This window comes from Dermacentor variabilis, chromosome 7 (genome assembly GCF_050947875.1).
Source record: "Dermacentor variabilis isolate Ectoservices chromosome 7, ASM5094787v1, whole genome shotgun sequence".
Classification (NCBI taxonomy): domain Eukaryota; kingdom Metazoa; phylum Arthropoda; class Arachnida; order Ixodida; family Ixodidae; genus Dermacentor; species Dermacentor variabilis.
In genome coordinates this window covers 31,195,334-31,221,661 of record NC_134574.1, presented here as the reverse complement: position 1 = coordinate 31,221,661, position 26,328 = coordinate 31,195,334, and positions in this window count along the sequence as shown.

Sequence of the window (26,328 nt, the reverse complement as noted above, 5' to 3'; positions counted from 1 at the left end):
TGAAGCTAGAAAAGGAATGAGCACAAAGGCAGTCGTATCTATGACATTGACTGAAAGACGAGCGGCAACAAATGTCTAAGTCAAGAGGGGGGGAAAGGAGCCGCACCGTATACCTGTTTTTACGACAGCAAAGTGCTCAGTTTTCCATTTGTCTGCAGATGCACCAATGTTAGTTTGCTGCTTGTCTCCAGTCCCTAACGACGAGGCACAGTCAATAAATTTCTCAAAATTACACATACTTTAAATGTGCTGCAGGCTCGATTGGATGAAAGATAAGATGGCTGGTTACCTTTGTTTTATTTTGATTCCGTCCTTCTAATTACAGAATAATTATTTTCGACTTAGTGTGCGGCCGCCCATGTCACCTTTCTAACGTATATGCGTTTTTGTCAGTCTCCAGCGGACTCACGGTGCACGGATGCGATGGATGTTACGTCATTGCCTGACAAGGCAACACATGGCATGCATAGGCCTGCTCATTTCAGTGGATAGCCATTTCTGCGTCACCTGACTCATGCAGCAATGCGTGCTCGCGACAGTTGGTTTTATAAAGAATTCGGCACAACCCATGCCGCAATGTCTCTTCCACGTAACGCGTTTAGAATCAATATCGTCAATATCAATAGTGAATCAATATAGCATGACAGCGTCTTGCAACTCCCTAAACAAGCTATGTATCAGCGTGTACCCTCTCGATTACCCGAAAACACTAGGTGTCATCTAGCACTGCCGCCACGAAGCCTGCACATGGCCTCCTAAATGAATGGCGCGCGGCTTCCTGCGAATGCTGATAAACGTGTAATTCGACAACCAGGCACCTCCATCGACCTTATTTTTGAACACGCTGCGCCATCTGGTGGCGTGGTATTGCACACCCAGTGACACATGATCAGTGATCCAAGGTGGCGACATATTACATTCATGGCACAGCTTACTAAAGCGCTGGCATGAAAGACGTCCATTTATTACGAGAACACAGCGCTAAACGAGAGGACACACAGAGGGACACGGACCACCTCGCTGACTAATACCCAAGTGCGAATTTCTTTTGCGTTTTTTACCGCAAAGCTGTCTATGGCTAGAATGTGGGAAAAGATGTGTCCGATATGTTGACAAAAAAACAACGTGTCACGTGGGCTGATCTTCGTCATAGTGCAGAAAGTGTCCAAGTTCAATGGCACATACCCCTGTGGGCTCGGGGACCTGTAACACGCCCTTTAACTCTCCTTGTTAAACGTGGGCCCTAAATAGGTCTCAGGCACAAGGTTAAGAGCAGCTGTTTTAGAGAAAAATGTTTTGTACAACTGTTTCAAAAAGGACAGTTAAAATGAATGAACTAATAGAATTTATTGACAGGAAAGACAGAGAGGTCAACCTGAGCCAGAGGACAGTTAGCAGGCATTGGCGCGTTTGTGCGCTTGGCTGTAATAAGGACAGTTAAAATTATTACAGCCAAGCACACAAACGCGCCAATGCCACTGCTCGCGCGTTCGTCGTCATAGTCTTCTTCCACAGCTGGCTCCATTGCCTCTCAGCATTCCAGCGTAGAATTTCACTTTTCTGTCTTCGTTTACCCCAAGTTTACGGGAGGCCAAGCTTACGGGAGTATGAGCCATTCATTGTCTTACGTGACAAAAACATCTTATAACAGAGGTAATACACAAATTTCCATGCATGCCTAATGGCCACGATGACCACAGATTGCGAATTGGGACAATAAATTTGTTCGTGCTTTCCTTCAATATTCTGGGTCACCTGTCAGTCTTTTGCTAAACAGCTTCGCTAGGCATCCACCTTCTCAGATTGGAGCGGCTCATGGATTTTTTGTGCTCCGCGATAGTTCTCGTGTACATATATGCTGACTGAAAAATTAAAGACACTTGGTTGCTAGATAACGCTGTCGTCTGTGTTTTTCTCTTCGTCCTGTCGTTTTGCGCTGTTTTCTGCTCGTAATCATGAAGCTACCAGCCCAAATGCGTACTCTTCTGAAATTAATTTAAATGCGGCGCCTGGTAAGGGTATCTGTAGCGAAGCCTACAAAATCGTCGAGTGGGCTTCCTTGAGGAACTCTTGTGACGTGTGTTCGATTTTTCTTTCGCTCGCTTAGGAGCAGTTCAAGAGAACTTCTTTCGTCATTTTCCAGCGGCAAATTCTCAGTGCCGCATACCTAGTTACCCAAGACAGCACCATTTCATTTGTAGTATGATGATTTATTATAAGACACTAGGCACAGCCGAGGGTGCGCCTACAGTACACGAATGGTGATCGCGCGCACACTAAACACAAGAGCGTTTTCTTCGTCCTCTTCTTCACTACATTGGCTCCCGGGAGAGAAGAAGAGCCATCCTGGTGACTTACGGCGTAGGTAGAATCAGGGGGTCATAGTAGGGCTTAAGTGGGTTTACATAAACCGTGTAACGGCCCGCGATGCCTAAGGTCTGGTGATGGCGTCACAGGTTAACAACGCAGGTGACAACCTAGGTACGGTCTATGACGCGGTAGGGGCCATCATAGCGTTCAGGAAGTTTGGTTGAGAGGCCAGGGCTGGGAAATGGGACCCCAACCAAACAAGGAACTAGTCCGAATAGGGGGTGTAAGCGTGCCACTGTTATATTGCAGCTTTTGACGACCTCGAGCGGTAGTCGTAAGCGTTCGAGAGAGCTGCTTATAGTCCTCTGCGTATTTGGCGGCTTCAGACACAGGCGTGCATTCGAAAACCTTAGGTGGGTGTGGGAGCAGTGTGTCCATATAGTACACGAGGGCTCTCGTCCATACAGCAGAGAAAAGGTCGAAAAGCCAGTGGTTGCTTGTGTGGCCGTATATAGGCATACGTTACGAACGCCAAAGCAGTGTCCTAGTTAATGTGGTCCGAGGCGACGTACACAGTCAATATGAACCGAGTGTTCGGTTGAACCTCTCTGTCAAGCCGTTCGTTTGCGTGTGGTAGGCTGTAGACTTGAGGTGGACAATGCTGCATGCAGAGAGAAGAGCTTGGACTACTTCGGACATGAAGACACGCCTCTCGCTGAGCAGTTCGCGTGGTGCGTCATGTTGAAGAATGAAGTTCCGCAAGCTGAAAAGAGTAATTTTGCGCGCAGAGCCCGCCGGGACTGCGGCAGTCTCGGCGTAGCACGTCAAGTGGTCGACACCTACAATTATCAATTGATTACCCGAGGAGCTGCGCGGAAGTGGTCCTTATAGGTCTATACCGACGCGATCGAAGGGCCGAGCCGGACAGGGCAGCGACTGTTGCTCACCAGAAGGGTGCTGTAGAATTTTACGCCGTTGGCCCGCCATACAAGCACGTACGCACTGGCGCATCAAGTGATACATGCTGTGCTAGTAAAAACGCTGTCTTTGTCGAGTACACGTTTTCAGAACGCCGGCGTAAGTATTATGAGGACCAGCATGAAAATAGGCACATATGTCAGAACGCATGTGTCGTGGTATCACAAGCAACCATTTACGACCATCAGACAAATAATTTCTGCATTAAAGGCCGGTGTCACGTTCAGCAAAGTGAGCGGCTTGGCGAGGAAGTGTTAGAGAAGAAGGTGTGACGGATGGATAGTGGAGAAAATTCAGCATAGTTGAAAGCAGGGGATCCTTTCGCTGCTCGTCCAGCTTTCAGCAACGTTGACGTGTGACATGGATGCGAAGTACGGAGACACTGAAGCCACATCAGAAGGTATCGGTGATCGTGAAAGCGCATCTGCGTCATTGTAGTTCCTGCCTGATTGGTAGACAACGCGGATGGCATATTTTCGTAACCGAAATACCCATCGGCCTAGGTGACCTGACCGATTCTTCAACGAGAAGAGCCAGTAAAGGTAGTGGTGGTCAGTCACGATGTCAAAAGGGCGGCCATATAGGTATGCAAGAAATTTTTCAATAGCCCAAACAATGGCCACGCACTCCTTTTCTGTGACCGTGTAGTCGGCTTCTGCCTTCTTTAAACGACGGCTCGCATACGCGATGATGTACCCGGCATAGCCGTCTTTCCGTTGTCCGAGGACAGCACCAAGTCCGATGCCACTAGCGTCGATGTGTATACTTCTATGGACGTTGAGGGAGCGTAGTGCCGAAACATCGGTGGGGAAGTAAATAGGCGACGTAGTTGCTTGAAAACTTCGTCACACGAAATTGACCTTGCGGAAATTTCGTTGGTAGCGGTAAGCAAATTGTTCAGTGGTGCGATGATAGTTGCAAAATTGCACACAAAACAAAGAAAATAGGAGAATAGTCCTATGAAGCTGTGGAGCGCGTTTAGAGTTGTTGGCTTCGGAAACTCCGCGACCGCGCCAAGCTTGGCTAGATAAAGAAGCACACCATCGTTCGATACAACGTGTCACAATATTCTCAACTTGCGAAGTCAGCAGCAAAACGGCACTTTTTGATGTTGAGATGGAGGCCAGCCGAGGTAAGGCAGGACAGTATCTGACGCAAGCGAACGAGGTGCGTAGGCAACGCTGTCGAAAACACAACGATGTCATTAGGGTAGCACAGCCATGTTTTTCACTTGTTGTTACGAAGGATGGCGTCCATCATACGCTCGAAAGTATCGGGTGCGTTGCAGCGCCCGAATGGCATTGCGTTAAATTCGTAAAAGCCGTCGGGTGCGACGAAAGCTGCCCTCTCACTGTCACCTACTGCCATTGGCACTTGCCAATAGCCGTAGCCAAGATCTAAAGATCCAAAGTACTCTGCACCTTGTAAGAAGTAGAGGGCGCCATCTATCTGAGGCAGTAGATACCCATTTTTACTAGTGGTCTTATTGACGACGGTAATCCACACAGAAGCGTATTGACCTGTCCTTCTTGCGTGCTAATACTACAGGATACGCCCAAGGACAGTGGAGAGGGCAAACAACGTCATGCTGCAGCTTATCGTCAATTTGTTCGTTAATTATCTGTCGCTCGGCTACCGACACGCGGTATGGTCGCTGGCGTAATAGCGTATGGAAGCCAGGGTCGGCGCTATGAGTGACGGTTGCCGTGCGCCTCAAAGATGGTTGGTCCGTGCGCCTCAAAGATGGTTGGTCGCAATCAAACGACGAGCGGAAATTCTGAAGAAGCGCGAGGACTTGCCGGCGGTACGGAGGTGGCAGAGTGGCGTCTATGACAGATTCGAGAATGTCTTACGACGATGACGACGACGACAATGATGATGCTGATAAAGATGGTGATACGCACAGCACGGGAGAAGTGAGGGTTTCCAGCTGATAACAGGCCGTGTCGTCGGAAGTGTCGTGGATTTGAAGTGGGTCAAGGGGCTGAACACGACCTTGTGATTCTCCGCGCAGTAAGGTCTCAGGGTATTGAGTCGGGTTACACAAAAGAATTGAGGATAATCCCGATACAGTGGTAAGGACAGCAAACGGGAGAGGTTGGGCCTTGCGATATAGAAAAAAGAGGCGGTGTATAAATTACTGTAGCGTCTGCAGCGGTAGAGCAAGAGACGGGCACAAGAACCGACATTTCGGGTGGTATGTGTGTATCAGACACAACGATGAGCTTGGCGGCAGCATTTGCAGAAGGCTCCGGCAGCGGGGCATCTAAAAGTGGGAGAAGCGCCACTAGTTCCCGGGCACAGTCGATGACTGCATGATAGTGAGACAAGTCATAGCCGAGAATGATCTCATGTTAACATGAAGACAGCACGAAAAATTCATCAGCATAGACAATGCCGTCAACGACATCCCTTGCAGTACATTGAGCATGCGGGGCTATATGCGGCGCGGTCGCGGTGTGTAGAAGCATACCAGACAACGGCGTTATGACTTTTTGAGGGTGACGACAGTTTTTGTGTATAACAGAGACTGTAGCCTCAGTTTCAATAAGCGCTATTGTGGCAGTTCTTTCGACCAAAACGTCCAATAAATTGCGTGGTGACTGCGCAAGCGTTGTAGATGGCACGAAGCTTGCAGTTGGTGCCTGCGGAACTGCAGCAACTAGTTTCCCTCGCTAGGTGACAGGCGGCAACGTAAAGAGGAAAGAGCCGCGACGACGCGGTGATGGGAAAAGATGGGTGCCGACAGGGCATCGAGGAGACGGCGAAATCTCTGGGTGGTTCGGAAGCATGGCATTCCCGGTAGCATCGTGGGAATAGCCATATCCAGGCGTTGCGATTGCAGGGTTAGCAGGTGATATGTGACGATGGCAGATGCGCGCGATATGGCGGGCGAAACCGCAAACAAAGCATATGGGCCGGTTGTCGCATGTGCGCTAATGTTCTGAACTATGCTTCGCGACGGAATCGTAAGCAACACGGGAGGAGGCACAGCTTGAGGTCACATTGGCTCATTTACCGAGAAGGTCGGCAGTGCATGTCGCACTGCGGCTAAAGCATACGTCAGAGGTGCAGTCACAGGAGGTCAGGGTTGAGCTAAATGTAGCGACTCAGCAAGTTCCTCGCCAATCGGCCGCCTAGTAGGATCAGTCAGAGATGTGTCAGAGGGCAGAGGCCGATCGCAGAGAGGCAGCGCGGACAGTTGGCGTGGAACTTCCTCACGAATAAAATTCTTAATTGAAATAGAGAGTGATACTGCTGGCGTGGAATTGGAGCGAAGCGCGAGGCCCGAGAGAGAGTCGCCAGGTGCACAGCGCTGCACGGAAGAACCCTTTGTCGGTGCCACTCATCAAAACTCAGGCAAGGAGTGACGACAGTGGCGACAGAGGCAGGTTTTCGCGCTGGAGGCATTTGAAATGCGTGCTCCTCGATGCGCTTCAGGATATACTTCACCTTCTCCTCTTCAGTTATGGTGGAAACGACGCGAGCGCGAATATCCTCGACATCCTCTATGTAGCTAGTGTACGTCTCGCCAGGCTCTTGAGTTCGCTGGCGTAGACGCTGTTCAGGACGGAGTTTTCGTAAGACCGGGCGGCCGGAGACTTCCGCGAATGCTGTTTTTAAAGCGGACCAGGCTTGTAGCTCCCGCTCATGATTGCAGAACCAGAGTTTTGCCAACGTCACTAAGATAGAAGATGACGGTACGTAGCTTCGTCGGGTCATACCACTTGTGATCCCTGACGCGCTCGTGGGTAGAGAGCCAATCTTCCAGGTCAGTCTCACCTGATCCGGTAAAGACAAGAGGGTCCCGCTGCCACTGGACGGCACCGCACATGATAGGAGCTGTGGATGCTCCTGGAGGACTGTTGGGAGCCTCGTTCATGATAGCGGCTGGAGCAGTGGTCAACGTTCAGCTGCGAATTTCCAGGGCGAGGTTGGAGAGCGCAGCGCCTTCCACCAAGTGTAGCATGAGGATTTATTATAAGACACTAGGCACAGCCGAGGTTGCACCGGTAGTATACGAACACATATCGCGCACACACCAAACACAAGAGGATTTTCGTCGCCCCCTTCTTCACTACACGTTGAACAGCTGCACCTGCATATTACCACTTGTTCAATGGCCAATGTTTACGCGGAAAAGGTTCGTTGAAGACAAACACATGCGTACATATTGCCACATACTCAGTGACCCAATTGGTAAGACGATTGGTTTCTAACGCTGCTTTCTCAGCACAGCGGAATGATGCGCTTCCCATTCCGCCACTGACTACCCAGTGACCCAGTTGGACAAGAAAACGTTAGCTATAAACATACTAGGTACACACTTGCGTACTTGACCCCCAAGAAGTGAGTGAGGTGCCCTAAGGTTCCTAACCAATTAATAAGTATCTGCCACTCTGATTGCTGCAACTGCATTATGTAAGATGATGTAATCAACTGTGCCACCCTATCAATGCCTGATTGATTGGACGCATGTGGGCCGGATATGCACCAGAATAGTAGCCTACAATTTCACAAATTGTTTATGGCGTACACGCAATTTCTTCTTGAAGTGAATAGCCATTCGTTGCTTCCCGTGTACATGCCTTCATAGTAATAAACTTCGTTTCTACAAGGGGCTGTTTCTTTTACGGTTTTTAGAAGACTGTGTACCAAACCTCCTCTGGCTTTTAAGAACGTATTCCTAAGGGATGGGAAGCGCAACCCGGACGAAGCACATGAATGGCAAGATGGGCTCACACCCCTTCACCACTTGTACCCGTTACTTGATCACAAGATCACATTCTCTGTATATTTAATCACTTGTTTGAAAAAAATAGACCAGCTGTTAGTCGGCGCTGGTATAATGTACTCCTTTTTCTAACTCGTTTGTCAGGGTTGCGCTACCCCCCCCCCCCCTAGGAATATGTTCAATCAGCAACTAGCCCAGCTTGCTTTGCTAATTCTTTTAAAAATGTCTGTGGCCATGTAGAAAGGGCTGAACGTGGAAACATGTTTACTGTAAGAAAAGAGTGAAAAAATTCTTGCGAGATTTCGGCAGTCTGACTTGAAGTGACACACTATTCGTTTTGCATTTATCTTATTCTGTAACCTCTCCACGTCGCCGGAAAACATTGGCCAGCCCTCCTTTCAGTTCGCGCCTTCCGTCACGCTTCTTGCAGTGCATCAAAACATAGCTGGCTCGAAAACGTGAGAGTCGGCCTTTGAATTATTCGTGATGGAGTTTTCCTTCATTTCACGTACGAGGGCGCTCATGTGTTTGTTTTACATTTCCTTGCCTATCATCTATTTTTTTCTCTATAAAAATAATTTCACATATTAGAGAAATGTACACGTTAGATTTGCCTTAGAAATGGAGCACGAGCTGTAGAAACAATAACCAAATTATGTGTGAGCTCACTTTTTAGAACACTTTTTTTACTGTGCAACAAAATGGAAATGCAACTCATACTGGCCTTTTACCTTCCAGTTTGATTGCACATTATACGTGGCTGTAGCGTCGCTCAATCTGAGCTGAAGAACACAACAGGAAATTTCAGTCTTTCATATATGGGACGTTCTGTTGTCTGATGTCTTTTGTCTGTATTATGCCGTCCTGTAGTTCTTGATCCATATATCATTCAAATTGTTTGAAACCTCCTTAAGGGCTATGTACATTGGTTAGTGAAAAAAATTAGAGGTCGAACGTAAGAAAATATTAAAAATTACAGGCGAGCTCTTCAATTTGGGACCTGACAATTCTAGGCGCAGTGTCTTACCACTACACCTCGTCGAACTTTCTTTTATTACATGGAATTTTGAGTAGTGGCAATTCAAAATTGTTACATTACACTTGAGCATGCATGCGAAACAAATGCATATGGTACGCAGTCCAATGAAGGTTCAAAATTCGGCCAAACAAACACAAGAGTCAAGACGCAAAATCCGTTCGCGAACGGGATCAAACGTAGCAACCACACTACCCAATTGAGCAGCCTCTTATCGAAAGACAGACATCGTCGAGCGAAGTAGCTTGGCATGTGTGTCAAAAATTCGGCTTCCCCATAATAAATGAAGTCCTAATAACATAAACAAATCATATGGTGTATTACTGCATGTATTTTTGAGAGGAAGGAGCCGGATGCCATAATATGTGAGAGGAAGGTCTTTATTTGTATTTATTAGTAAAATGTCCCCCGCTGAACGCCGTTGCACCTGTATATTTTGGCCATGTCAACATTAGGAATATCTGTCCGTGCTGGCGTTTACGTTTCTATGCTGAGAGGTTTTCCCATCACCCCGTCAACTGGCACCTCTCTACAATAGCAAAGGTGTTGTTACCACCCATAAGTACTGCGTGAAATGCTAGAACATCGATTTTGCTTTACGATATCAGTTAATAAATTCATAAATAGACAACGGTGAATGAGGACAATGTAAGGGTTTTTACTGCTAATTTCGATAGCTCTCTTTGGCTCTCTACAATCGAGATCGCATATAATTTGTCTATTCAGCGCAAAGTAGCTACATAAAGATTCGTCAATAAATCCTCATTTAGACGGCTTACTGGCTTCTACCGCGGCGCTTGTACCAGAATATTGACATCTGAGTGAGACGTGAGTTTCAGACAGCTTTGTGGAACAACACAAACCTTCTTTTTGGCTTGAAAAATCTGTTGCAAGTTTTCTACGAAATTAGCGAAACTTTGAGCGCAACAGTACGTGCATTTCCCCAAGCCTGTGTGACCTCTTACAAAATGAAACAAAGTGGATGCGCAGCCATTGGCCCATATGCGATTATTTCAATCAACGGCCCGTTATGAGGAAGCTGGTAAGGCGATTGCTGGTACCTAATCGTCACAGCAAGATTACGACAATTGGCCACGTCGACTTCAATACCGGTGCTGGTGCTATTAGCATTGCCAGATTCAGAGAACACGCCATAAAATACCCCACAAGATTAAAGTATGGTGTACACCACCAATGTGAAACCGACTTACACTTTTAAACTGTTGCGATGGAAAGTGCTTCTGTCGCGACATTAGAACTTATGTGGCTGCTATAGGAAGTGGCGCATTTCTAACAACACGGCAGAAAGTGCCTGTCGTCATGACAGAGAGTTCCTGTTGCGACGACAGAATCGCTGTCGACATAGAAATTTGTTGTTGCGACTTCGGAGCTCTTGTCGCGAGCGAACGCTTTTTTTTTGTGACTTCCGAACTCTTGGTTGTCGGGACAGAATATTTCGGTTGCGACGTCAGAATTTATCTCGCAACGTCAGAAATATATGTCGCAACAACAGAGACATCAGGAACTTCTGGGATTGAAAGCCGGAACAGAAAAATTGCCTTTTAATTCAGAAGTTTGTAACTAACAAATGTTCTGTTTGGTGAACTCTTGGAAGGAGACACCATGTTACCGTGTGTGGGCTAAAATATGCCCTCGTTTACGCCCGCTACTGTAGTTTATCAATCAGTCATGTCACAAAAGGACAAATTTTGTGTCACAGACGACAAAGAATATATAGATGAGCTTGCTCTGTTCTTTCGCTTTCCATGCAACTCGCACATTTTTTACCTTCCGAAAGCTAGTAGCAATAAGTAGATTCGTCGTTGCACTCTGTATAGTTAAATTGTACTTCAAGTCACACCTCACTAAATGCCTCGACAGGACCTACGAAACGTCTGCTTATTCGAGCCTGCTTGTACAAGCACGTTATTCGCGCTTTACTCGCTAATGCGTGACTGATCACGGACTTGATTTGCGAACAATTTGTTGATTAACGTCCCCATAAAAAGCCCGATTCATGAGTCGGCTAACATCCGTGTTTCCACGAAAGAGCTCAAAATACTTGCTTAAGCTCATGGAAATTAGGGACCGCTGTATAGGTGATTCTCTAAAGGAGGTGCTTACAAGAAACTTAGGCATAAATGCTTGATCCCCCCCGCCCGTCCCACTTGTTCAAACTTAATTTTCTCCCTCAGCATAAAGCAAGAATCACTATGCATTTCCTCAAACAGCTACAATCTTTACAGATGTCAGATGAAATTTACCATTCAGTCGCCAACGTATTCATATACATTGATTTGCTTTCAGTGATAGGCTCTTTGCTAATTTTCATGCCTCGGCCAACATTTCATTTTTCACTCCCAACCACCCTATTGAAAAATTTGTGTCAAAATTCTAAGAGAAATGGACGAGATGTATGCGTATCACACAGATTGTATGCATATCACACAGAAGTGAATGATATGCTATACATATGGAAGGAGATCTCGTAGAAAATGTGATAGATCTGTATGATGCGCTACGCATACCTAACGAGACCAAGTATGAGGTGTGTGAGATGGCGTATGATGTTTACGCACTGTTGTCATATGAGCAACGTGATCTTTCAGGATGGCTATAGTTATTTTCCTTTCCCTTTATTCTCTGCTAGCTTCAACAATAGTTAAGGAAGGAATGTGTTTAAGGTATGAGACTCTACAATATTACATAGATAGCAGGAGACTCTTCCCTCCACCACATAATTCCCTTAACCGAGAAGAGGCCATCACGTGGCGACAGCTTAAAACGAATTCATTTCCCTCCCTCTTTTATCTTCACCTATTCCACCCCACACAATGTCCCTCATATTGCCCCTACTGTGGAGCAAAGCCCACGGTATATAATTGCACATGGGAGGGCCCCCACCCTCCGGGTTACTCCCCTATTCCTTCGCCTTCACCTTCATCCTGGGAGACTGCGCTGACCAGCTCAGACCCGTAAAAGCAGCGACGGCTGATTCGATGGGGACGCGGAGTGGCGCGAGACCATGGGGCCCTAAACTAAGGGCTCCACCCTACGAGTAAGATAAGTAAATGTTTTTTTCTCTCTCTACCTCTCGGCGCCCCTCGATGACTTGAGTGCACAGTGGCAGCGCCAAGGAAGAGCCGTTGTCCGGTAAAGAGACACTTCAATCAAACGCCAAGGCGTCTGTCCGAGACCAAGTCCCAACCTTCACTGTCCCCACAAAACCACAACATGACCTTTTAAGTGCTTAGTTGCACAAGAGAGTCATAAACCAGCCCATCTCATATTCGGGCCTACACCATTGCAACCAATAGCACAACAGCCTTCGGGACGCGCACTTCATTCGTGGTAACAGTGCCACACAGTAAAACACTCCAGAGGATAGGTTTGCTCAAAGACACGAGTCATCTCGCTCTCCCATACGTTAGGATCCGATTATCGGCCTTGACTTCCTCTCATTTTCTCCAGCAGGAAGCCGCCATGCAAGGTACGAGAATGTTCCTACGAAACCACTGCATATTGACTGCATGTCTGCCGGACAGCGAGCTGCCCTGCTAGTACTAAGAACTCGGCCCTTCCGCGCAGCTGTGGGCCGGTTCATTTGAACACTCCGAACACCGTAACTGAGCCCCATCGTGATCGCACACAAAAGCATTCATCAGTCGTCGCCGGCTCAACTGTCGCAAAAATACCGCTGTTTTTACAAGGCATTCTCAAATTTCCCGCGCCGATGCCAAAGAAAGACACGCAAGCCGGCTGGACATGTGTCGTGTCGCCTACGTACCGTGAAACAAAGCGTAGTCATGACCGAGAAGCTCAACAGGACATGTGGGAAGCGCGTGGGCGTTAGCGGTGGCAGTGACCTCCAGCACAACCCTTCCACTCATTTTCATTGCCGTCTCCCCGAATCGGACCATTTCCCCTTTTGTTCCGGGCTAGGGCGCAAACTACGCAGCTCTTCCATGGCGGCATCACTAAGCCGATTTCTTTCCAGGCGTAGGTGTCTCCCGCGTTCCCTCTTCACGGAATCGACCCGCCTCCTTCATTTATGGCCATTGGTCGTTACAGCAGCGTGTGAAATCGTCCTGCGCTTTGCTGTACTCGCATAATCTGGGCAACGCATCAACAGAAACTCCAACTCTAAAACGTCCACTGACTACTATGAAATGCATACAAAGTATTCGCACTTAAGTCCGTATTCCATACTGAACCTCAATAATGACAGTTAAATTTATGATGAATTGTTTGTAGTACATGCAAGAGCATGATCAATGTGCTGTATGTTGACATCGGGTCATTGGGACGCATATACCACCATAACTTACAGAGCGAATAAGAACTCCAGTGTTCAACTTCTGGAATTTCATGCAATGAACACATATAAAGCCGTCAAAATCTGGTGACGGTACTATTGATCCAATGATTTGCACTTATGGGCATATTCTCGGATTAACATTAACGGTGATACTAATGCATTTGCGTGACGAATTCCTCGACCAGCCAATAAGCACGCAATGACAAAGATATCCTCAAAAGCCATCATCTGAGAATAGGTTCCTTGTTCAGAGTAGACCACCTGAGATTTTAATGCAATATTGGGGTTGAGTACATTCAAAGTTTCATAATAAAATGCCACAGGTGTGTTTGTGTGCAGAGTAAAAGAATCTGGCAATACGATTATAGCGCATTGGAAACACATCTAAGAAGTACGAGCTGGCAAAGGAGTTAATTGCATGCGATTTGATCAGTGACAGAAGATGCATGAACATTGTCGCATCCTAATAATATTGCTTGCGTCAGAGATGTCAGTAAGGGATAGTAATGGGCAACCTTTAAGCTGCAGGTTTTCTAATATGTGTGTAAACCACAAGATTGTCAAATACAAACCTACTAGTCGATTTTTATTTGCCATGCATGCCCAGACGTAAAATATAGAAAGCAGAACCACAAAAAACAGTGTAATGAAGTCGCTGAATAAATAGCCAAAATAGTAGTAAAGATCCCTCGCATTTTGTGCTAAATAAATACAAAATAATGAAATTAGATAACCATAAATCACTAAATATGTACTATGATCAATGCACAATTAATCGTACGAAAAATTATTCCCACAAGTCTTTCGCGACTTGTGGTACCGGATGCTGAGACTGTTTGAAATAGTAAAACGTTCTGATATGTCACAGCAGTGGCAAAAACGAGATTAGTGTCGCGACTTGGTAACCATTATCTGCCTACATAATACACAAATTGAATTTGAACTTAAGGGAGATACGACAAAGCAGCTCGTGCGCCAAGGATGGTTAAAAGCAAGGCAATGTCTTGCCATACGTTGAAAGCTGACCTCGAAACAAGAAAAAACTTTCAAATGTCCGTACATCGAAGCAGGGTCATTAAATGACAAACACGTAGCACATCCTGGCGTTCGCGCAAGCAGTCAACAACTGAAAAGCACTTTTGCAAAATCCTGACACAATACCAACGTACATAAAACGAGAGCACACACAAGTAGAACCGAGGCAGTTTCAGAAAGTACTCGCGATAGATTGCACGGACGTTCTTGCACGTTCGACGCATATCACACGCACGCGCAAACACACACACATAACGCGAGCAGTTTCCGAAAGCACTCGCGAAAGACGGTACTGACGTTGTTACGCCCTCACAAGAATGCGAATGGGGCCGGAGTGCCAACATTGCCCTTTGCACAAACGTGACCACTCCTGAACAATACACACCTGTAGAACGGCGCACAACAATCCAGAGCAAAGAGTATCGATGACACCACTCTACACCAAATCCGTCGTCGATTACGCAACTGAGAAGCACAAACACCTTGTAACATTCACAAGTCGAACGACGATGTGCTGCCAATTTGAAACAGGATTTACAATCCTTAAAGATTCATACCGCTGCTCCGCAGGTTGCTGTCCTTGCTGTTGAAAAAATGTCAGCAAGGTTGTTGAAACAGGCCGCGTAACTCGCATAACGTGGAAATTCTATGCCACTACTATCGATGCGATCACGCTTACCGGAACCAGAGACGCCAATGTAAAGAACGTAGCATACCTATATCATGAGGAAATGACGTCATTTCCCTTCTTTGGTTGTTAGTCCATAGCGTTGTATTGTGGACCAAGGTTTGTAGCATGGAGGAAAGAAACAAAATAGGAGACGCCTTGACGTCACGTTTTTGAAGCCGAAAATACAGCCATGCTGGTGTGCCATCTCCCGTTGCGCCTCCAATCAGCTCGCCGGAGCAGATAGGTGGGAGCTTTGAACTTGCAATGCTACGAGCCGCCGGTAGTGTGTGCTGCCAACGGGTGTCACAGAGCCTACGAAACTTCTGTAACAGCTTTAGTGAAGCAGATGCACTTCAGTGCTTTTCCATGGTACGTTGAAGATGATAACGAAGACTCACGCCAGGATTACTTGAATGTGTTGCTTACATACAAATCACACTCACAGACACAAAACACAACTTTGAAGCTAATACGCCACGTTCCAAAGTTAGGTTGTCTCTCTAACAGAATTTTTGGCGAGAAAGACATGGGCCGAAAAAAAGAACTACCTCACTTGTTAGAGGCCTAGAGCGCCAGTGAGAGCTTCAGAAGCGTAGTTGGTATGGCCACGTTCACATCTGGAGTACCACTTCCAGTGGTCCTTCGAGAAAAACAGCACGTGACTTCCGCTACACTTTCTCCGATGGGGAACGAGCGCTGGAGTTTTCACGACGCAAGCAGCGCCACCCTGGCGGTCAGAACGTGCACAGTGCAGCCGCTCCCACGGACGGAAATTGCTACTGCTAGTGCGTTGCGTGCGCTGAAAGTCGAAGGAAAACAAAATGACGCCGACGGTACTGTTGCGTATACAACTGTCACAACTACGCCGGAATGAGGAGGCATCCTTCTGCGTCTTTCCATCTAAACCCTACGAACGAGAACGGAGGCGGCGTTGGATCCAAACAGTCAGGCGAGCGTAGTAAGTTCCCGTCTTGTCGCCCTGTCAAGAGGTGTCGGGCTGGTTTCTAAATCGAATTTCACGTGTGTGCTTGGTTTATTCGATAGTGAAGACGGTCAGCCGTGGCAACCAGTACCAAACAAAATGAGCAATAGCATGCACCACCCGGCATATGTACCAACCATTTTTCCTTCGCAATACCACCGCCAAGCTCCTTCCAATGCCACCCCACCAAGCGAACGATACGAAAGGTAAATAGTTTCCATTCATTGCCAAGAATTATGTGGCAGGGAAGCTGCCTTGTAATACGAGTTTTGTGCGCATACTGCCGGCGCACGAGCGACTATGCCGCCTATGTGTTTATAAAAATGCGCATGCGGATGAGGACTCGGCGCTGAGATGCATCCGGTAAATTTTATGTAATTAGTGCTAAATGTAGCCAGGGTTGTTACGAATCACGCAGCGGAGCACTCAAACCTTTGCATGCCCGAGTCAGCTGATGCGATAAAGCTTTTGTCTCCATTGACTGCTGTGGCGAAGTAACATCACAATTTCTTATGTCTAGCCAGAGATGTATGGAATGTCTTCAGGTCAACTAATACTTCCGAAACCATAGCGCAGCAAGACCGGCGCTGTCGCTGCAAGATTATCGAGGCAATCTGCCACACAAGCATGGGAACGGCATTCGACGCAACCGCTAAATAAACGCACGTGCTCACCGCGACACACTGTAAAAAATATACAAAGCTTAAAAAAAGCGTCTTTCGTCATTTCTTCACTTGATGGCGCTAGCTTCTTTGCGAAAACTGTTCACTTGAAGCGGCGCGAAAACGGAAACATACGAACTATAATACGGCCGCGCACGTGTGTGTCGTCGGGTCGAGAGGCTGGAATATGCCGCGTTTCGTCGCCAGGGTGGCGTGCAACGCACTCTTTTCGACGCGCCGCCTATCCAGCGCTGGTTCCCCATACGCCCATGCTGTTCGAAGCTTATACTATGCTTTCCTTCTTCCATAGTTTATAGTTAAGTTTTCAGTTTCGCAACTCTTCCTCTGGAGCAGGGCGCGACTTGTTCCGAGGGGCTATGAGGGCGCTGCGGTCGAATTTGCGCCAAGGGCGTTGCTCTGTTGACATATGCATGCTTGTTGCGGTGTTTGCGCTTCTTCTTGTCCTGTAGCCGATTTTATTTTCTCACTGTGTGCGCCTTGCTACTGTCCTCGTGCACGTGATCGGCGGTCGAGGTTGTTTTGCGTCCGGTCCAGGTTCTGTGCTCAGGGAGACGCGAGTACCTGCGACGTGCGGGCCACTCCGTGTTCATAGTGCATGCGCACGCTGGTTTTTAGGCCCACTTTTTTCGTCTCCTGCGATAAACCGCATTCCTGGCGCCATATTTGATGTCATGTTATGGAATTTCACGACAACATGCAGGCATTTTTCATGTCTGTTTCCATCAGCAGGTACACGAATGCTCCTACAAACGGCACATAATTCCCCTCTCCCCCACCGTTAGATGGGCGTTGTTACATTAGAATTAGCAAACAGCCATTTTCTGAGCCAAAAATGATTTTCGGGAAATCATGCAAGGTATGGGATGTACTGTTTCAGGATGGTGACATCCTCAATTCACATGTGGCACGTCGCATGCCACAAGTGACGAGGTTGTCGAAAGTGAGCGCGGTGCATGGGAATGCATAAAGTGCACAGTTCCTTGCTTGTTTCCAAACGTTCCAGTCTGCTTCATTCGGACATGCGCCTTCAGCTATGGTGCCTGCAGAATAATATACTTCAGTTTAAACAACAGCAGAAAGAGTGCTGCTTTATTCAGCGAGCGTCATGTAAATATCGAGCGCCGCGACAAGCAACCGTAGCCTTGCCAGCTTATAGCAGACGACGCTCGCACGCTTGGCGCCAAGGTCGACGACAACGGCAGCGGGCAGCTTGGTGCACATAGGCCAGGCGAGGAGTTCGCAAACTTAAAAATTGTCTATATACGTTGATGCGACGGCCCGTGTGGCCTGTGGGAAAGTGATAGTTTGATCATATTTACCCTGTGCCGAAAGAAAAAGGCTCCTTTTTTGTGGCTCCTTTTTAATGATCACTAAGCCCCTGGACCTGTGGAACGCTATTAACTCGCTGTATGTTTGCTGCAGTGTGCTGTTGATTATAGTAGTTCTGTGCATTCGGGCTTTCTTTGTTCCCGGTTCATGAGAAACCTCCGGTACTCTCGCCTCTCACTCATCGGATCAGAGAGCACAGAATAATGTGTTGAAAGTTGTGCTATCGCGGGCTCTAGTTCATCCGCAATTCAGCCGTGTTTACACAGTCGAGCAGTCGATGCCTCAAGACGTGACACGAAGGAACGTGTACCGAGTGCACCTTAAAAGGTCAGTCCGGCACCTGGCGCATTCTTATGATTCGTGTGGAGTGCCTTGTTATGCGGAGTTGAAGATGTTATTACAGCGACAAAAATAATTAAAATTCTTTCCTAATGTTCGTGGCTCATGTAGCGAAGATTTAGGGAAAGTTTCACGAAAATTACCCTAAGACGTATTGATGCTGCCAAGGGCTTCATGTGTTGTTTAGGTGCTTTCTGTTATGAAGCATGCAAGCGCCGGGGATCGCTTGGTCTGAGCTGGCACAAAAATTCAAACAGGGAATGTCACTGCTTCTGTACGTAATTTCTCAGCAAGAAATCTTATCGACATTTCTAGAAGTAGGTGGTTGTGTTTTCAAAGCTAACGTCCACGCGAGACAGCACCCGATTGCTCTGTCTGACTCGTGAGCAGATTTTAGCTTGTGTGCGAATTTTCTGCCTATAGATTGTCGCCAAGGCGAGCTGTATTTCTTCTGTTGCGTGTTCTGTATGTTTTCGTGCATTTGACACGTTAAATAACCGCCTGTTATGCAAGAATGAGATATTTTATTTATTTTATTTTATTTCACAATACTGCGGGCCAGATTGGCCCAAGCGGGAGGGGCATAAAAACACAAATCATAACAGCACGCATATGCAAAAAAAGAAAGAAGATTACATTGCATGTAACATCCAAGAGAATCAAAAATTAAAAAATGACAGAGCAGAAACTAAAGCAATGAACATTGAAATTGCCTACTTTCTACTGAAGAAATAAGGTTTGAAGGGCCTGTTCCACGTCAGGAGAGCGAAAAATCGATTCAGGAAGCGCGTTCCAATCAGCTATTGTTTGAGGAAAAAAACTGCGCTTAAATAAGTTTGTTTTAGCAAATATAGGCTGTAATGCGTGTTCGCTATAATGTCGGGTCCTTCGAGTAGTGGAGTGGCTGAGGAATGAGGGGGGAGAAATGCTAAGCTTTCCTGCCAAAATTTTATGAAGGAAAGAAATGCGGCTCTGTTTTCTACGTGTACTAAGCAACGGGACATTATTGTCCTTCATAAGTTGTGTTGGGGAGTCTGACCTTCTGTGTTTATGAAAAACAAAACGAACTGCCTTTCTCTGAATGAGCTCTAATTGATAGATGTCTTTCTTAGTGTGGGGTCCCAAATTACGGACGAGTATTCAAGTTTGGACCTGGTGAAAATTTTATAAGCCAAGAGCTTAATATGGCTAGGAGTATGTTTTAATTTTCGTCTCAAGAAACAGAGCTTCGAGAATGCAGTTGAACAGATCTCAGAAATATGAGTGCCCCAGGTTAATCGGCTGTTAAGAGTTATTCCTAGGTATTTATATTGTGAGACCTCGCTAATGTGACTGTTGTGGAGGCAATATTGGTAACAGCTAATATTTCTTTTTCGCGTAACTCGGAGAAGTACACATTTATCAATGTTTAAATCCATGTTCCATTCTTCACACCAGTGACATATTTTAAGCAAAGATTCTTGGAGCAATTTATGGTCTTCTATTGATGTTATTTCTTTATATACAACGCAGTCATCTGCGAACAATTTTACTGACACTGACCGCGGAATTACATTTACTAAATCATTTATATATATTAAAAACAGCAAAGGTCCCAACACACTACCTTGCGGAACACCGGAAGTAACAGCAAGCGATCCAGAAAGGGTGCCATTCACATCAACAGATGGCGTTGTACCACTTAAGTATGCTCTGACCCATTCTACAAGATACAACGGAAGACCAATCAACTGCAATTTATAAAGAAGCTTTGAATGCGGTACCCTGTCAAAAGCTTTCGCCATATCAAGAAAAAGAACATCGATCTGTCCCGAGTTATCCAGTACGCTGAAAAACTCATGAACCATCGTAATTAGTTAAGTAGTGGTTGACAAGCCCTTCCTGAAACCATGCTGAAAAGGTGATAGGATATCTTTTTCCTTTAAAAAGTCATTTATAAGGCGGGCCACGATGTACTCTAGGAGTTTGCAGGATGTAGAAATAATTGATACCGGTCGGTAATTAGTCACGAGTAGCTAATCCCCTTTTTTATAGATCGGTACAACGCGAGCCTCCCTCCAATCCTTAAGCCTGTTTCACATGATGCGATTTTCGTCGCACCGGAAGTGCGATTTCCGTCGTTTGCGATGAAAATCGCAGTCGCACTGCCGACCCCCCGATTTTCGGCTGCGACCAACCGGTTGGTCGCACAGTCGCACCGTCGCACAGATCGCTGCAATTTTCCGTCGAAATTGCGCGGAGAGCTGTCAACGGAGCTATTCCACCGGTTTGTTTTGGAAAATGGCGTCTCGCACGACAAGTGCAATGCGCGGAGACGTGGATTGTCGAATTCGGTACCTACGCGAAAGGAGAAAAAAAAACTTGTACCGCAGATTCCATTTTCCGATTGCTATGCGTTTGTTGACACGCTACACAGCAAATGAAGTGCATTTTCACGTTTGCTTCGTACGCCTTTGCGAGTTGTCAGTGCTAGGAGGTGTTCGATCCCCAGCAGACGACGAGGTCGTCACAATTTTCTTTTGTTGAGTAGCATGCAAAAATCGCGCTTACGGAGCAGCTTGAATTATTTCAACCTCGGCAAGGGCAAAGACAAGACAGCAAAGTACCCGAAGTTTCAACGTTGCGCAGAACGCGGTACCGTTCAGTTGCATTTTCTTGTCGGTTTTCAAGCATGAATTTCCCGATGCATCTTGAAATCTTATCTTGCCTCTTATTAAATTTGACAGAGCAAAAGTTTAGGCTATCGTAATGAATTTGCTACAATAGCTTTAAATCCGTGGCTTGAATAAAATATTACATGCACGTTAAGTTGCACCTCTTCTCTGGAGAATTTCTTTTTCTTGCACAGAAGCCAATCAACATTGACTATGTTGCGGACTTTGTATCCTTACTGCATCTGTATGAACACTTGCTCTGCAAAGTAATTTACTGTACAGCTAGTAGATTAAGTAAATTGCTTGCTATAGTGGCACAGTGACAACGCACCCTCCTGCACAATTATGTAGAACTCGTGCAACAACGCGAAAAGCAGGCAAACGGCCTGTTCTTGTGGGGATAACACAGTATAAAACGACATGTTGAAGAAAAGTAAATCAAAAGTGCAGTGAAGTCAGCCAATACAACCCTTACTCTTCAAAATACTATTGCATAGGGGGGCATGCTTATGCAAAATCTAACACCAATAGAAAGCAAAGGGCAGAATTGTAAAACAACCATCTTTCGTGATAATTCGAGTGTGTAAATATTCATTGCATCAATATGTATTGTTCAACAGCACTGCACAAATAAGCATGATCAGGTATAGCAAGTACTCTGTCAGGAAGCTGGTTCTACAGATGTATAAATGTCAAGGCATGAATGCTCATACTATGTTGCACACATAGCACAAAGAAAACCTTTTTCAAGAGTTGTCCGTACTGGCAGATATGAGTGGGCCATAAGCAGCAGAAACTTTATTGCAAGACATTGTGTAATACCGTTTATGAAAGAATGAAGAGAGTGAAGAGGCTTTTAACAGCAGTACCTCATGCTGCTCTAATAAGAGGAACGATGAGCAAAAACATGTCTGGTAGAGCACTTAAGCAGTAACTTTCTGAAAGACAGAAAATTCCAGGTGAGAGTTGGAGGTACATTTGGCCCACACACACCAACAACACGGGCATACTACAAGAAACACTACAGCCTACGGTGTATTACAGTCTATGGGAAAGCTATCTTATGCAGAAATCAAGAATGATGCAACAAGCCCTCGACAACACTGCAGACTTTCTTGGCCAGTCTGGCCTCTCGCTTTCTGATAAGTCAGCTCATATCGACGTCGGAAAAAAAAAGAAAGACTAGAATCAAGAACTACCCCAGATTTCACATTGTGATCCACATAGCTGGACAAATATGCCCGCAAGTCAACATCCACAAATCCTCAGCTAGTGTAAGCCCATGACGGCAAAGCCAGAACGTGGGTGAAACAATTATGCAATGTCTGGACGCAACTTCCACACCTGGTGAAAAGAATTATCTCGAAATAATGGGGGTGGACGAGTGGATACTATAGAATATCGCAGATGCTGTGCTTGTGTCCAAGGTATAGTACGGTATGAATTACCAGCAGCACACAAAAAAGACAACTCATTGAATACAGGCATCGGGTAGTAACAACAGGTCTTTCCAACTGTACCATGCTTGAAGACCTCTATGAGAAAGAGCTAACAAACAAGCGCCTAGACAGAGTAGAGTTGCAGCCTGCAGCACAAATTCTTTGTCTCAAGAGCTCAGAGCCTTGTCCCAAGATACTATGCCAGCTAGCATACGAGATGCAAAGACGACTACCCCTCCCTTCAGAAACACAACCTCGGGAGTACCTGAACTTGAAACACAACAGGCCCATACCGTGGAATATGGGGGCAAACAATTAGGCCAGGAGACTATATGCAACTGCCAAACACACAGAGGGGGTTGCTAATCATGAAGATGCAAGCAAACATAAGGCGCATATAGTACACTGATCTGGCAATAGCAGTGTAACAGTAGTATGACACTACATAAAACTCAACCCCATATAAGTGAGTACCATTCCAGGTCATCTTACACCTAGAAAAGCTGAACTGAAAGCAACCAAAGCAGCACTTGTAGTGCAGATTACACCCCGCATGGATTCACCAGAAACTGTCTGGGCTTGCACATCACACGAGATTGTCGGGAAAATTGGGAGATTGACATTCGACTTGCAAGCACATGGCCAGAAATTAAATTACAGGATACATAGCCATGCAGATATTCCAGGAGACAAGTGGGCTTATAAGCCCGACTTAACTGAAAACTAGATGAGTTTGTGTGTATTCATTATTAACTAAAGTGCAACAGATAGACAACAGACAAGAACGAAGCGCTCTGTGTGTTCACTTCGTTCCTGTCCATCGTATTTCTGTTGCACTACAGTTAATGAATTCATAAGGCTGCACAGGAGAAGAATGATACCTCTGCCCAAGGGCCCGATCACACAACCAAATACACGCGTGCACACACACACACACACATAAATGTTGCAAGAGTGCATAGTATGAAGCAGTATCAACAGGATGACACCAGATATGGATGAGGACTAACTTTCAACTGAGGTTCATTTGTGAAAATGTGGCGAGTTATATAAATTACCAGAAAAAAAAAGGACAATGAGCAAAACGAGAACGAGGTGAAAGCAGGAGCCAACGTTTTGACAAGTGGACTTGTCTTCTTCAAGGTCCACGTGTGGAAACGTTGGCTCCTACTTTCACCTTGTTCTCATGTTGCTCATCGTCTTGAATTTCCATCTCCCGCCTTCCCCGAGTTTTCCCCAAAAAAAGAAAGACATCTTTGAAGGATAGATAAAAATTGGTGCTTGATGCAGCCGAACAGAAATAGAAATGCTACAGCAAGAAAATAGAGAAAAATTCCAAGGAAAAAATCATTACAATTGCCAATTCTGCATGCCAGCACCTTTCAAGAAACACTGTAGTTATTCCAATAGACAGACTGACAGCATGCTTATGCAAGCACATTCTTCCAGTTCCATGCCATTGGAAAAAAAATGAGTTTCCTGGAAGGTAGCCACATGCACACTTGGTGATCACAATGTTTTTTTCCCTGGACTTGTATATCTATATGTATTTTCTCCCTTTCCTGCTTTTATGTTAAGTTTCATCAAGCACTAGTCTTTATCAGGTTTTATTGCTGTACTACTTTGTGGTAACCTTTATAGATCACTGCATTTTCACAATAAACCTTTTAATTAGAAGTTAGCACACCTTGTTCTTACTGCTTCACACTGTACATTCTTGCTATATTGGCCAAATAAAAGATTTTATAATGTATCATGAGGGCCATTAAAGTGACTTGTAGCAGTCTAAAAAAAGAAAAACGAATAGCCTGGCTGCAAATGGCACTAGAGAACACATAGGACAAACAAGAAAACCGAGATGATCTAACAACCAAAAGTTTAATGTACACACCGAGTAAATGCTCGCTGACAAGCAATAGACTGAACATACACAAAAAGGAGAAGCAAAAATCCATGTGCCTTTCCTGACAGGAAAAGCATCCATTTCTAATGGAGGCTGTGCTGACAAGATTAACCCAGCATTTTTAGATCTACAGCTTCCGTAATTTCTCTAGGCAGCCGATCTGCACGGAATGCTAGCTTCTTCCTCTACGATCCACGCTCAGATGTGGAGAGTGCATTGTAGAGGAAGAAGCTAGCATTCTGTGGAGATCGGCTGCCTAGAGAAATTAAGGATGCTGTAGATGCAAATACACTGGGAGAATGTTGTGTCAGCATGGCTGCTGTTACACTTTCAGTGATGGATGCGTTTCTTGTTGGGATCTGTATGGGCACACATCAGATCTTGCTTCTGCTTTTTGTGTAAATTCGATTTATTGCTTGTCGAACAGCATTTACTCGGCATGTTCAATAAACTTTCATTTGTTAATACACCTCATGATTGTCTTGGTCCCTAGCAGAAAGGTGTTCATTCTTTTTACACTGAAGCTGTATATGCCTAGGCAAAACACTCATGGTCCGATCCCAAAAACCCTAGTGTGGGGGTGGGAGCCATTGTTTAGGGGGTGTGAGCCATTGCATTCGTCTTGCATGATGGACGGAGACGTTTCTTGTTGGGTAGACATAGAAATGCTTATGCATTTCAAACATACATTTATCTACGTATTATTGCAGGGAAGGGACACAGAGGGGGAGGGGGTTAAGAGAAGATCATGATGTCATTATTATCTCACAGCAAAGGTGTGGTGGGCCATTGGCTAGACCGATAGTGACGTCGTTTCTCTCTAGCAGCAGAGCGCATGTGCAGCAGTCTCTCTCCGACTTCCCAATAGGTTTGAAAATGTGTCCCTGTATTTAATTGAATGAAATGTGCAGCCCCGGTGTGTCACTTCATAACTACAGTGCATAACTGAGTCATAAACATTACGATTCACGCATTACAAAACACAAGTGTGTAACATAATTCAGAAAGACTTTGATGAACCCGCTGGATTAACACAATGAACCACTCATTGCACTTTCCATGATGGTGATCTTGCAAAGTGCGATGTGTGGCATTACAAATAAACAATGTGATAGACCCAAGCCAAACATGTGCATAACCTCATTAAGAAACACAGACATAACCAATAATATTGAAAAACTTGAATAAACCATTCGAATTAACCCAGTGATAAACACCGGGGCTGCACATTTCAGCTTCACTGGTTTACCGTCTGTACAGGGTGCATGGGCAGTAACTTTTTCCGTTATTGTTTGTTAAGTATTGTATAATGTTGTACCAGTAAAACACGTTGGGCTAGTTGGTGCAATGTATTGGTACTGCTTTCTTTTGCTGGCTTTTTTCTTAATGTTGTGCCCTTCTTCCTTTTGTCACAACTTTTTTATTCCCCCTCACAAATACTCCAACCTTGCGAGGTATATAATAAATAAGTACATAAGCACGTCATTCATCTGCATACACCTTGCACCATTCCTTGCTCAACTAACGTCACTGTGTTGATGTCTCGCAGCGTGCATCTACATTAACTGCCATTTGTGTTTCGGTATGGTTTGTGAACAGTGTAATGCATAAAGATTACATGACATTAAGGTTGTGACCTATGCGGTACACAAGCAAACCTTGCAAAAGATGACATGTTCGATTGTTGAAATTAAGACAAATTGTATATATCGCAGTTACTTTAACAGCATTTAACTGACCACTTGACAAAAACTACACTTCGCATAGATCCCAACACGTACACTGAATCTGCAGTTTTTTTTTGCTTATTAACGTAGTCGTTACTGCATGGCCACATTATAGATTTGAAAACAAAGTTAAATAAATTTGTTTGTTGCAATATAACAATATGTGTAGATCACTGCGATTGTAACCCCA